At 37.4% G+C, this 13,233-nt stretch overlaps 1 protein-coding gene across 3 annotated transcripts in view; it reads right to left on the reverse strand.

Annotated features, from left to right (window-relative positions):
- Positions 1 to 13,233, reverse strand: part of LOC133616421 (ephrin type-B receptor 1-like) — a 256,986-nt gene that overhangs the window by 36,586 nt on the left and 207,167 nt on the right. The window lies entirely within an intron of this gene.

Below are 13,233 nucleotides of genomic sequence, written 5' to 3' on the forward strand. Positions count from 1 at the left end.
GTACGAGCATACAAATGTTTTAAATTACATTTTTCTCTAAGGTTATATTGCTCCTCTTTTGTTGAGAAGAATTGTTGTATGTTCTTGGCTAGCAGGTTATCGTATGCTTTGTGCATAATTTTAGCTGTTTGAAAATGCAACAAATCATTGAATTACAATATTTTGGATTTAATAAACAAAGGGTTTGTATGTTCTCTATATCCAACATTATGTATTATTCTAACTGATCTTTTTTGTAACACAGTTAGTGAATGAAGTGTACTTAGGTAATTATTTCCCCATATTTCTACACAATAAGATATGGTAACACTAGCGAGCAGTAGAGAATATTAAGGGAATTTTGGTCAAGAACATTGTGGAGGGAGAGTGGGATCAGCGTGCCTCCAGGAGCAAAGGTCACCGCCTCTGTCGATGGTGGTGAGGGCGGAGCACCATCGGATAGAGGCGGGGCATGTGCTGACGGCGAGACACAGCTGGCATGTGATTAGATTTCACAGGTGGTACGTGGTAATCTAATCATCTGTTGTCTTTAACAGTGAGCAGCCGGGAGCAGAGAGGGAGAGAGAATACGGACTTGGCTGAAATGTCACGTTCTACTGGAGAGAAAACTTGTGTTAAAAAAATTATTATTAAAACCTTGTTGAAACCTGCACGCTTGGCTCCTGCGCCGTGTCTGACCGTGGGACCGCTAGGAAGCGACTTTCACAAACATATTTTGCTTTGTACATTATTAAACTATGTTTTGCCACCTTAATATTGAATATTTTTTTAATATGAGATTTCAAGTTCATTTTATCATCTATTATTACGCCCAAAAATAGGATTTATTTTACTCTTTCAATATCTACTTTGTCTATTTGTATTTGTGTTTGACTTTCTCTTCTATTGTTACCGAATATAATTATTTTTGTTTTACTGAGATTCAAACCATCTTTTTAGTTTGTTCATTTCTTCTGTTATTATTTGTATAAGGTTCTGTGTGTTTTCTCCTGAACAAAATACAGTTGTGTCGTCTGCAAATAATACTAACTTTAAGTCCTTTGTAACTTTACAAATGTTGTTTGTATTAGAATTCAACAATTTTGGTCCCAGTATTGATCCCTGGGGTACACTGCAAGATTTCTCTAGTTCCGTTGATATATTTTCACCTATTGCTTCGTGTTGGTTAAGTAGCTTCTTATCCAGTTTAAAACCAGGTCTCTGATGCCATATCGTTTTAATTTTGTGATTAAAATATTATGATTAATTGTGTAAAATGCTTTTGATAGATCCATAAACACTGCTGCTGTGCACTGTTTACCATCTATTGCGTTAGTAATTTCCTCTGTTATTTCAATTAATGGCATCGATGTTGAAATGTTAGTTTTGTATCCACATTGGTAGTCTGTGTTCCACTTTTAGTTATGATCTAATGTTGAATATTTTTTCAATTATTTTAGAAAATTGTGGCAGTAAAGAAACAGGTCTATAGTTTGTGAGTTGGTGTTTGTTTCCAGTCTTATATTGGGTTTCACTATGTAAAGCGCCTTGATTCACTAGAGAAAAGCGTTATATAAATATAACTCACTTCACTTCACTTTATTACTTTTGCTATTTTAATTTTGTTTGGGGATTTTACAGTTTGAAATGACAGATTACTAATGTACAATAAAGGCTCTGAAAATTCTTCAATAACTTTTTTTATCGCTTTCATATACATTTCATGAAAATCAGTTGAAGTCTTGGATTTGCATTTCTTTACAATTTTGATTATTTCCTCTTTTGTCACATTAACAAGGAACCAGTTGGGATTTCTATCTATAGAGTCATTCCAGTCTTCAACTAAACTGTTACCATGAATTGATTAACGTGGACCCCGACTTAAACAAGTTGAAAAACTTATTCGGGTGTTACCATTTAGTGGTCAATTGTACGGAATATGTACTGTACTGTGCAATCTACTAATACAAGTTTCAATCAATCAATCAAAAACTGGAATCCTTTGCTCTAAGTTGGTTCCAATGTTTACAAAGTAATGATTAAAATGTTCCACTACTTTGTTCATAATGTTTGTTACGTTTCCGTCTATAAAGTATTTAAGGTAATCCTTCTTAACGCTGTTTTTATTGATAGAAGGTGAGTTGCTTCAGCTAAAAAAATGGTTTGATATTAATAAGTTATCATTAAATGATAAGAAAACTAAATGTATGTTTTTAGTAGTGTAAGGACAAATTGTGAAGTAAAATTTAAATTAAATCAAGTGGAAATTGATAGAGTATATAAAATTAAGTTCTTGGGAATAATAATTGATCATAAATTATGTTGGAAACCGCAGATTGAATATATAAAAGGGAAAAATATCCAATTCCATTGCTATTCTTTATAAAGTAAGACACATGCTGAATAAGAAATGTCTGCATATGTTATATTATTCTTTTATTTTTCCATATCTAACATATTGTGTTGAAGTTTGGGGAAATGTTTATAAAACAAACATAGACCCAATAATTAAACTCCAAAAAAGGGTTATTAGAATAATACACAAAGCATGCTACTATGAACAAACCAATCCATTATTCATAAGTTCTAATGTGTTAAAATTTTCAGATATTGTGTTTTTAAAAACAATGGAAATTGTGTTTCGAGTAAAGAACAACAGCTTTCCATCTTGTATTCTTGACACTTGTGATTTAGGGCTGTATAAATAAAGATTGATTGATTGATTGATTGATATTCTTAGGTTACTTAAATTAAGAGGAGACAACTATAATTAACGGGGGATATTGATTTTTGAAATATGTAAAGTAAGAACAAATATAAAATACAAATATATTTCAGTTTTAGGAGTTAAATGGTGGAACACGCTCAGTGATGAGTTGAAGGCATGTAGCTCTTTGTTAAGGTTTAAGAAAGCCTTGAAAGGTTAAATAATGGAAAATTATAAAATATAGCAATGATTACTTTCATTCCCATTGATTTTTTAAACGTTTATGTTCCAGGCAATCTAATTTTCAGTGAATGTACAGGATAGGCAAATATAAGCCTTGACTTCAGCATATTCCTTTTTCGGTCATTCTTTTTCTTTTTGTTTGTGTATGTGTATGGTTGTTAATATGCATAATCTGTGCTGCTAAATTGATCACACAAAATGGTTGATTATATGACCGAAATAAACTCATTTCATGCATTCATTCATTCATACAATTGAGTAGGGCCCATGTAGCTCTCATGTTATTTTTGTTCTTGTCTAATACATGTAATATTATTTTCTACATATTTGTAAAATGTTGTGCAACCTGTGTTTCACATTGAACATATCTGCCACATAAAACAAAATTAAGTACCTACAGTTTACAGGTTCTTGTTGAAATCATATGAGCATGTCACTATGAACACTATACTGAATACTGAACTCCTGTTTCTGTGACAGTGTTATGTTGAGCAGAATGATGGAGGAGTTGTCTGCTTGGATGCAGGCATTAGCTGATATCATATTGTTCTTTTTCAGGCCTCAAAGTATTTGAGACAGAATCACTGCTGGTTGCAGCCAAATCCATTTTGAATGAATTGCTTTTAGATACCAGGGGCTATTATTGCCATCCTAGTGACATTGTTTATGATTGTGGTTGAAGTTTAATAGACAGTAGTACAGTGGTACCTCAATTTAGGAGTCATTTGAAATATGAGCCGTCTCTCGGCTTTTTGTTATGCTTTACATTGCGTGTATATTTTGAGTTACGAGCATTTCCGCCAGCAGATGAAGTAGAATTCTTCCACAGCTGTGTTTTAGATGTTGTCTGTAATTGTATGGAGTTGAATCACTAATTGTATTTTTAACCTGATGTCACTTTGCCTTTGCAAATGAAATTGAGCTTGAACTGTAGCTATATCTGGTCTGTGCAAAGTTGTATTGTGCAATGTCCCTATTAAATAAACAAACAGTCCACAGCCAGAGATCGACACAATCCTGCCTTCCAACCAGAACCGGAACTGAAAATCTGAGTGTGACGTCCACCAAATCAGAAAAACAAACCATTAAAAACATGCCCTGTTTGTTTGTTTTTTTGCTGACTCTACAAACTGGACACATTAGCCTTGTTTACCGGATCAGACATACAGGTAAAAGCCAGTAAATTAGAATATTTTGAAAAACTTGATTTATTTCAGTATTTGCATTCAAAAGGTGTAACTTGTACATTATATTTATTCATTGCACACAGACTGATGCATTCAAATGTTTATTTCATTTAATTTTGATGATTTGAAGTGGCAACAAATGAAAATCCAAAATTCCGTGTGTCACAAAATTAGAATATTACTTAAGGCTAATACAAAAAAGGGATTTTTAGAAATGTTGGCCAACTGAAAAGTATGAAAATGAAAAATATGAGCATATACAATACTCAATACTTGGTTGGAGCTCCTTTTGCCTCAATTACTGCGTTAATGCGGCGTGGCATGGAGTCGATGAGTTTCTGGCACTGCTCAGGTGTTATGAGAGCCCAGGTTGCTCTGATAGTGGCCTTCAACTCTTCTGCGTTTTTGGGTCTGGCATTCTGCATCTTCCTTTTCACAATACCCCACAGATTTTCTATGGGGCTAAGGTCAGGGGAGTTGGCGGGCCAATTTAGAACAGAAATACCATGGTCCGTAAACCATGCACGGGTAGATTTTGCGCTGTGTGCAGGCGCCAAGTCCTGTTGGAACTTGAAATCTCCATCTCCATAGAGCAAGTCAGCAGCAGGAAGCATGAAGTGCTCTAAAACTTGCTGGTAGACGGCTGCGTTGACCCTGGATCTCAGGAAACAGAGTGGACCGACACCAGCAGATGACATGGCACCCCAAACCATCACTGATGGTGGAAACTTTACACTAGACTTCAGGCAACGTGGATCCTGTGCCTCTCCTGTCTTCCTCCAGACTCTGGGACCTCGATTTCCAAAGGAAATGCAAACCAAACCAACCCAAACCATCAGTGATGGTTTGGGGTGCCATGTCATCTGCTGGTGTCGGTCCACTCTGTTTCCTGAGATCCAGGGTCAACGCAGCCGTCTACCAGCAAGTTTTAGAGCACTTCATGCTTCCTGCTGCTGACCTGCTCTATGGAGATGGAGATTTCAAGTTCCAACAGGACTTGGCGCCTGCACACAGCGCAAAATTTACCCGTGCCTTGTTTACGGACCATGGTATTTCTGTTCTAAATTGGCCCGCCAACTCCCCTGACCTTAGCCCCATAGAAAATCTGTGGGGTATTGTGAAAAGGAAGATGCAGAATGCCAGACCCAAAAACGCAGAAGAGTTGAAGGCCACTATCAGAGCAACCTGGGCTCTCATAACACCTGAGCAGTGCCAGAAACTCATCGACTCCATGCCACGCCGCATTAACGCAGTAATTGAGGCAAAAGGAGCTCCAACCAAGTATTGAGTATTGTACATGCTCATATTTTTCATTTTCATACTTTTCAGTTGGCCAACATTTCTAAAAATCCCTTTTTTGTATTAGCCTTAAGTAATATTCTAATTTTGTGACACACGGAATTTTGGATTTTCATTTGTTGCCACTTCAAATCATCAAAATTAAATGAAATAAACATTTGAATGCATCAGTCTGTGTGCAATGAATAAATATAATGTACAAGTTACACCTTTTGAATGCAATTACTGAAATAAATCAAGTTTTTCAAAATATTCTAATTTACTGGCTTTTACCTGTACATATATGTTGCTTCAACTCTCACCTCTCCGGTCAACTTAAAGTTTGATTTCCTCATCCTTACTATTACACGAGGTACACAATGTTGCCAGATCTCACGAGAGAAACAACCAACCAGCTCTATGAAAACAAGTCGTCCTTATTATTACTCGAGGTAGACAATGTTGCCAGATCTCACGAGAGAAACAACCAACCAGCGCTATGAAAACAAGTTGCTTATAATAAGCGGACTTGGCAACACTGGCTGGAGAAGCAGCCCAAAGGAGCGACCTTATTAGTCTGAACGACAGGTTCAGACTAATAAGGTCTGTAATAATGGTGCGGCATAGCTCGGTTGGTAGAGTGGCCGTGCCATCAACTTGAGGGCTGCAGGTTCGATCCCCGCTTCCGTCATCCTAGTCACTGCCGTTGTGTCCTTGGGCAAGACACTTTACCCACCTGCTCCCAGTGCCACCCACACTGGTTTAAATGTAACTTAGATATTGGGTTTCGCTATGTAAAGCGCTTTGAGTCACTAGAGAAAAGCGCTATATAAATATAATTCACTTCACTTCACATGGTACCGTATTTTCTGGACCATAGGGCGGGTCTATTCAGGTCTATTTTCATACAAAAGGCGCATCAAATTATAAGGGGCATTAAAGGAGTCATATTATGATTTTTTTCTAAATTAAAAACACTTCCTTGTGGTCTACATAACATGTAATGGTGGTTCTTTGGTCAAAATGTTGCATAGATTATGTTTTACAGATCATCTTCAAGTCGCTTTCTGACAGTCGCCTCAGGATGCGCAGTTTTGTGGGCGGTCTTATTTACGTGGCGCACCTTCAACAGCGTCTTCTCCCCGTCATCTTTGTTGTGGCGGTGTAGCGTGCAAGGACGAGGGTTGAAGAAGTGTCAAAAGATGTAGCTAATTGTTTTAATGACATTCAGACTTTATTTAAATCAACAACGGAGCAGCATCTTTTCATCCGTGGCTCACTAGTGCAACAACAACGCTAGAAATGTGTCCCATGAAAAAAGGTTTGACCGGAACTCTCTAATAACTAAAGTTCCGTGGGTGAATTATGTAAACTCACTATACTGGCAGTTTTTAGCGCTTCAATAGCGAGATATAAGTTAGAACTTTACGCTACTTTATATTATAAATGGCAACAGCAGAGGGTGGATGCCCCATTATAAGAAGATAGAGAAAAATAAGCTTATCGACTACGTTATCGGCACGGACTGCAGTGGCGGACGTGCGCAAATTTTCAGGACTTATGCAGATCTCAAATACACATCAGCAGGTACCAGAAGGTAAGAAAAGTTAGTTTTGCATAATATTGCGAAACAAAACGCCAGATAATATGTCTGCTAATAAGTGCCATTTTGCGGTCCTTATACACACACCGTAGTAATACTTGTATCTCTGACTACGGTTGCCGAATGGGCCGACAATCCATCAAGCGGTGCGGCTTCAAAGTCATACTAAAACATTGACAGATTTTTGAGTGCCACGTGTAATGTTCTTTATTTTCAATGGAACATTTAAAGTTTCGGTGTTGTTTACTAGTGTCATATTGCTGTCTACGTGTATCTCTTATGTGTGACTACCATCTACTGGTCACACTTATAATGTCACCATGTACCAAATAAAATTGCTTTGAGCTCGATAAGCACAACCAGAATTATTCTGTACATTAGGCGCACCGGGTTATAAGGTGTACTGTTGATTTTTGAGAACATTTAAGGATTTTAAGTGTACCTTATAGTCCGAAAAATACGGTTAATGCCGTGCATGGGGATGGGTCAAATGCAGAGGTTAATTTCACCGCACCTAGTGTGTGTGTGACAATCATTGGCACTTTAACTTTAACTTTAATATTATTACAATCTATAGTTTTTTTCAAACAACATGTCTTATCTATAAGTTAGCTTTTCTTTTTTAAAGGCATGTTAGAATTGGTGGCCAAGCATGGATTAAATTGATTTAATTTTATTGCAATGGGCGGGGGGGGGGTCAGGCTGATTTGAGATACGAGTGTTTTGAGTTACGAGCTTGGTTGTGGAAGGAATCGTGCTATTAAGTTGAGGTACTACTTTACAGACTGACTTCTGTAACCCTGGTCACCAGTCAGTAACACAACACATTAGATAACAGTCTGGTGTTACTTAGGACTGTTGCCTTGACATTGTGGTTATCTTTGGGAAGTACTTTTTAAATTTAATTTAATCCATTAAACTATTTTTTAAAAAGTATTTATGTATTTATTTTATACATCATTTACAAATAATTATGTTATTTTATTTGATTGAAATGATTATTTTCTTAATAATTTGTGAACGTTATTTTGCATTACTGTTAAAAAGATGCATGTCCTAAATTAATTTTAAAAATCATTGTTTTGTTAACTGTGGACTTAAGGTTTTCTGTTAAAATAAACACAGCTTCTTTTTTATTTTTTTTATTATAGTAGATGAAAATATTACTTCAAAATAAAAGCCTACAGGCCAGAGATATGGCTGTGTGTGAATAATGGATGACTGATGGGAATTGGATGACAGGTTTTCTAACAGTGAGCCCTGCGTCCCATCTCAGTGCTCATTAAAAGCTACTGTTACTGCTTCAAATCAGCAGAGAGAAAGATGAAAAAATGAGAGACTGAAGTAAGACGGAAAAATGAGGGAGTGAGCAATAAGAGAGGTACGGTCAACTGATAAAATCAATGGGCGAATACGGCATAAGCCAAGAGCTCTGTCTGCAGAAATGGCTTTTGACATTTTAGACAAAAAAGTTTTAGATATGGCCTTTAAACCAAGTTTAATGGAGATATAGTTTTATAGAAGGAGTGGAGGTAAAAGCCAAATACTGTATTTTCAAAGACAAGAAAAGAAGAGCGATATTTTTATGATGTCTTCAGGGTTTGTTCTTCTTTTATCTTCTCTCCACAATCAATTGTTCTGCTTTCCCTTACTCAGTTCTCTGTTTTAGAATTCCTCAAAAGACAAACAATGTCTGATACTTCAGAGGAGCTGAATCGCCGAGATAGATTGAGAAAGGGAGGAGAATTTAGTAAACACCAAAAAACCAGAAGCAATTTCTGTTGTCAAATCATCCAAACTCATATTTCCTGCCACTCTCTGGGGGTTTGATGCTGCTGTCACCTCTGGCTGAGGTGAGAATCCTAGCCCCGGGAGAAATAAGGCTAGAAAGTGAGATTACGGACTGATGTTGAGAGTAGCTCGACAGACCAAAGCACATCTTGTGTGTTGAGGTACTGAATCTGGTTCATGACTTATGAGCTAGAAAGTCATTTGGATTTGGAGGCCCATTAATGTTGGTTATATGGAGTGAAATAAATCTCCAAGTGCTGAGACTCAAGCTGGAGTTCACCTAAAACATAATTTCTGTTGTGTTCACCACAGCCAGGTTTTGCAAACCCAGTCAAAATTTGATTTTTCTATACATATCCAAGACATATTTTGCTCAAAAAACTTAAGGGAAGAGGGATGAACTGCAAATTCTAAGAATCAAAATAAAAGTAAAATGCATTACTCTTACTCAGTGTTTGAAATGTGTTACCGTTAGTGTTACTAATGCTGTTACTTTTTACTAGTAACGAGCAGTGTTGGGACTAACGCGTTACAAAGCAGTTTTGGTGGTAACTAGTAATCAAACTGAGCACTGAAACTTCACCATCTGTGTCAATGATCCTGCCACTGAAAACAAGGATTCTACAATCCATGGCTCCAAGTGTGGAAGACAGCAGCATCATTCCAGATGTCAGGCTTTATTTCACTACCTATGTTTCAAGGAAGATGATGTGCCTTCTTATGTTGCACTTTTAAGTTGTTTTTTATTAATGGTCATTGGTCCAAGTTTAAAGAAAGGAGAAATGCCTTTTTGTGTTGCACTGTTTTTCATCAATTATGTTAAAAGGAAAATAAAAATGCATGTCAAGTTGATCAACAGATTGTATTATTCTCCAGTGCAATAACAGTACTGAAATGAAGGCTAAAAGGGCATTAATGGGAGCTTTAAAAAAAGAAGAAGAAAAAAAAAGAAGTAACTAAATAGTTTTCACAGTAACGCATTACTTTTTGGTGTAAGTAACTGAGTTAGTAACTGAGTTACTTTTGAAATAAAGTAACTAGTAACTGTAACTAGTTATTGGTTTTCAGTAACTAACCCAACATTGGTAACGAGTAATCTAATGACTTTCATGTTACAACGCCATTACCGATGTATTTCATGTAACGTGACACGCTACTATTGATGTGGTTCTATGTCAACAAGACAGCGTCAAAAGCACACCCAGTTCAATCTAGAAAATAAAGTTTTAGTCGTGAAAGCAACAAGCAGCACCACACTAAAATGCACGTGATATCGAATAGAAAAAGGCAAAATCGATGACCAAACAACACGCAAGTACTCACACTCATACGCACACTACTACTAATACTACGTGAGAATAATGAACATCAAATTAATGATTGAAGTGACAAGCTTGCAATCCTACAATACCCCGTTTGTGGACAAGGAGACTCCAGCCATGGGCGCACATCTCTTTATTAACCGAAGGTAACACAATCTGTGAAAAGACTCAACAGAGCTGCTGTCCCGCAAGAGCTAACAAACACAGCTGAGCTAATATGGCTCTCTTACTAATGACACATGTCACTTGGCAACAGGCACCACCTTTTAAAGGAACACACACACACACACACACACACACACACACTTTAACGAAAAATGGCAGATTGTTTACGTTTTTTTTAAGTAACACTAATTACTTTTTCCTAGCAATTAAGAACATTTATTAAAGACTAATTCCATTAATAATTCAATTACATTTTTGCCAAAGTAACGAGTAACTATAATTAATTACTTTTAAAAAGTAATTTTGAAACACTACTCTTACTTATGTTTATTAAAATGTGACTTTGTAATGTTAAATAATTCATAATTGTACGTGCTTGTTTGGACAAAATTATATAAATCAATTGACGGTGTGCCTCACACTAAAGAAAATAACCTAATACAACCTGTAGCTTGACTTATAAGTGCCGTAACTTAAGAGTGTTTTGAAATAAGAGCTGTCTCTCGGGTAATTGTTCTGCTTTAAGTTGCGAGCCAAAGTTTGAGTTACGAACCTCCCCACCACTGGTTGGCGTGGCGATTGTCAGAAGGAGCACCGTAATATTTGACAAAAACATCTGGTCTTACTCGCTGGCAAGAGCTTGTTGCTAGAAAGGGACATAATTTGGTTTTCCAACCATGGGAAGCAAGTCAATGAGTGTGAAGGACAGTTCTAGGAAGAGGATGATGGATTGAATAAAAGATAGAAACTATCGAAAACATGACCGACCGTGTAGCAAACTCAGAGGCAGTTCTAGTGTAGCGTAAAATAGAATAGAATGGAAAGGAATAGAAGGCTTTATTGTCATCAACCATGCGATCATGACTAAAATACAGGTGGCTACCCTGTTAAAGTCAAAAGTGCCAATTTAAGATAATCAAAAAATAAGTAAAAAATACCAAACCCTATTCATGTCAAGAAAATGACTGGCAACATGAGTCTTCTTATTCCAAGGTTCCCCTACTTCTGATGTGACAACTAAAACGTAACATGACGGACATCTCTTTCAAGTAAAACAAATGTTATAATTTAAATTTTGTCTTTTTATTTGGTTTATTTTTATGTCTGAATTTGCATTTATGACAGCTAAAAATGCAAAACTACAATTGTACTACATGGTATATTGTAATAGCTGGATTGAACATAAGTATTATATTTCCTGTGGATATTCCCGCATAAATAAAAGCATATCTTCCACAACTTCAAAGCATACAATAATAATTGGAATGGCTTGTTCCCAGCGATGCACACTGACACATAAAATTGGTTTATTTAGTTTACCGTTATCTTCTGTTTCATGTGGCAGGCTGTCTCCTGGAAGACACCAACGTGGCGTTTGAAAACACTGTTAGGAATGTACAGCAGAACCTTTATAATTGAAGGCAACACATTCTGAGGCAGATTGTAATGCCATTTAAAACAATACAAATAAACTGTTCTAATGATATATGTTAATCACTGTAACAGTAAACATATAAAATAGTCTTCAATCCTTCTTATCTTAAATGACTCATGGGCAGGGGTCGGCAACCCGCGGCTGCGGAGCCGCATGCGGCTCTTTGATAACTCTGATGCGGCTCAGTTGCATACTTGCCGACCCTCCCAATTTTCCCGGGGGATTTCCGGATTTCGGTGCCTCTCGCAGAAAACTCCCGGGATTAATATTCTCCGATTTTCACCCTAAAAATAATAATAAGGGCGTGCCATGATGGTACAGCATTCAGCGCCCTTTACAATCTGTACAAACAACATGCCAGCCCAGCCTTTTGTTGTATGCATCTTCTACTTGCACACGTAAGTGACAGCAAGGCATACTTGCTCAACAGCCACACAGGTTACACTGACGGTGGCCATATAAAACAACTTTAAGACTCTTACTAATAATGCGCCACACTTTGAACCAAAACCAAACAAGAATGACAAACACATTTCGCGAGAACATCTGCACCGTAACACAACAGAACAAATACCCAGAATCCCATGCAGCCCTGACTCTTCCGGGCTACACTATACACCCCTGCTACCACCAAACCCCGCCCCCACGCCAACCCTGCTCCCCCACACATCAACCCCCTCCCCCTCCGTGCGTCGGTTGAGGTGGGCGGGGTTTGGTAGCGGGGGTGTATAATGTAGCCCGGAAGAGTTAGGGCTGAATGGGATTCTGAGTATTTGTTCTGTTGTGTTTATGTTGTGTTACGGTGCAGATGTTCTCCCGAAATGTGTTTGTCATTCTTTTTTGATGTGGGTTCACAGTGTGGCGCATTATTAGTAAGAGTGTTAAAGTTTTTTATACCGCCACCGTCAGTGTAGCCTGTGTGGTTGTTGACCAAGTATGCGTTACTTACGTGAACAAGCAGAAGCCCCATACAACGTGTAGCTGGGCCGGCACACTGGTTGTAGTGGGCGCTAAATGCTGTACCATCACGGCACGTTGAAGAGAATAGTTGCCCTGAAATTCGTAGTCTGCTGGAAAAATCTGGAGGGTTGACAAGTATGACGCTGTCAAGCGCCATTCATATAAAACTCGCTGGCCACACTAACATTAAATTTTCATATTAAGGTGTGGGCCTTGTGTCAGAGACCCTTGGTTTATACATAGCACAGAGCAAAAAAAAAAAACTTTGTATGCAGTGTTATTTCTTTTTAAATTTCAAAAGATTTTTGTGGCTCCCATTGTTTTCTTTAATTTGTGAAACTGGTCAAAATGGCTCTTTGAGTGGTAAAGGTTGCCGACCCCTGCTCATGGGGAAGGTCAAATAAAAGTCACAGCACAGTTGTACCTGATGTAGTTCACAGAAAATATGCCTTATTCAATATTTCAAATATGTCTTGCCACTTTATGTTGTATGTGCTTAATTTGTGGTTTCCAGCTCATTTTATTATATATTATGACTCCCAAATGTGTTTATTTTACTATGT

Source organism: Nerophis lumbriciformis, linkage group LG14, assembly GCF_033978685.3.
Source record: "Nerophis lumbriciformis linkage group LG14, RoL_Nlum_v2.1, whole genome shotgun sequence".
Taxonomy (NCBI): Eukaryota; Metazoa; Chordata; class Actinopteri; order Syngnathiformes; family Syngnathidae; genus Nerophis; species Nerophis lumbriciformis.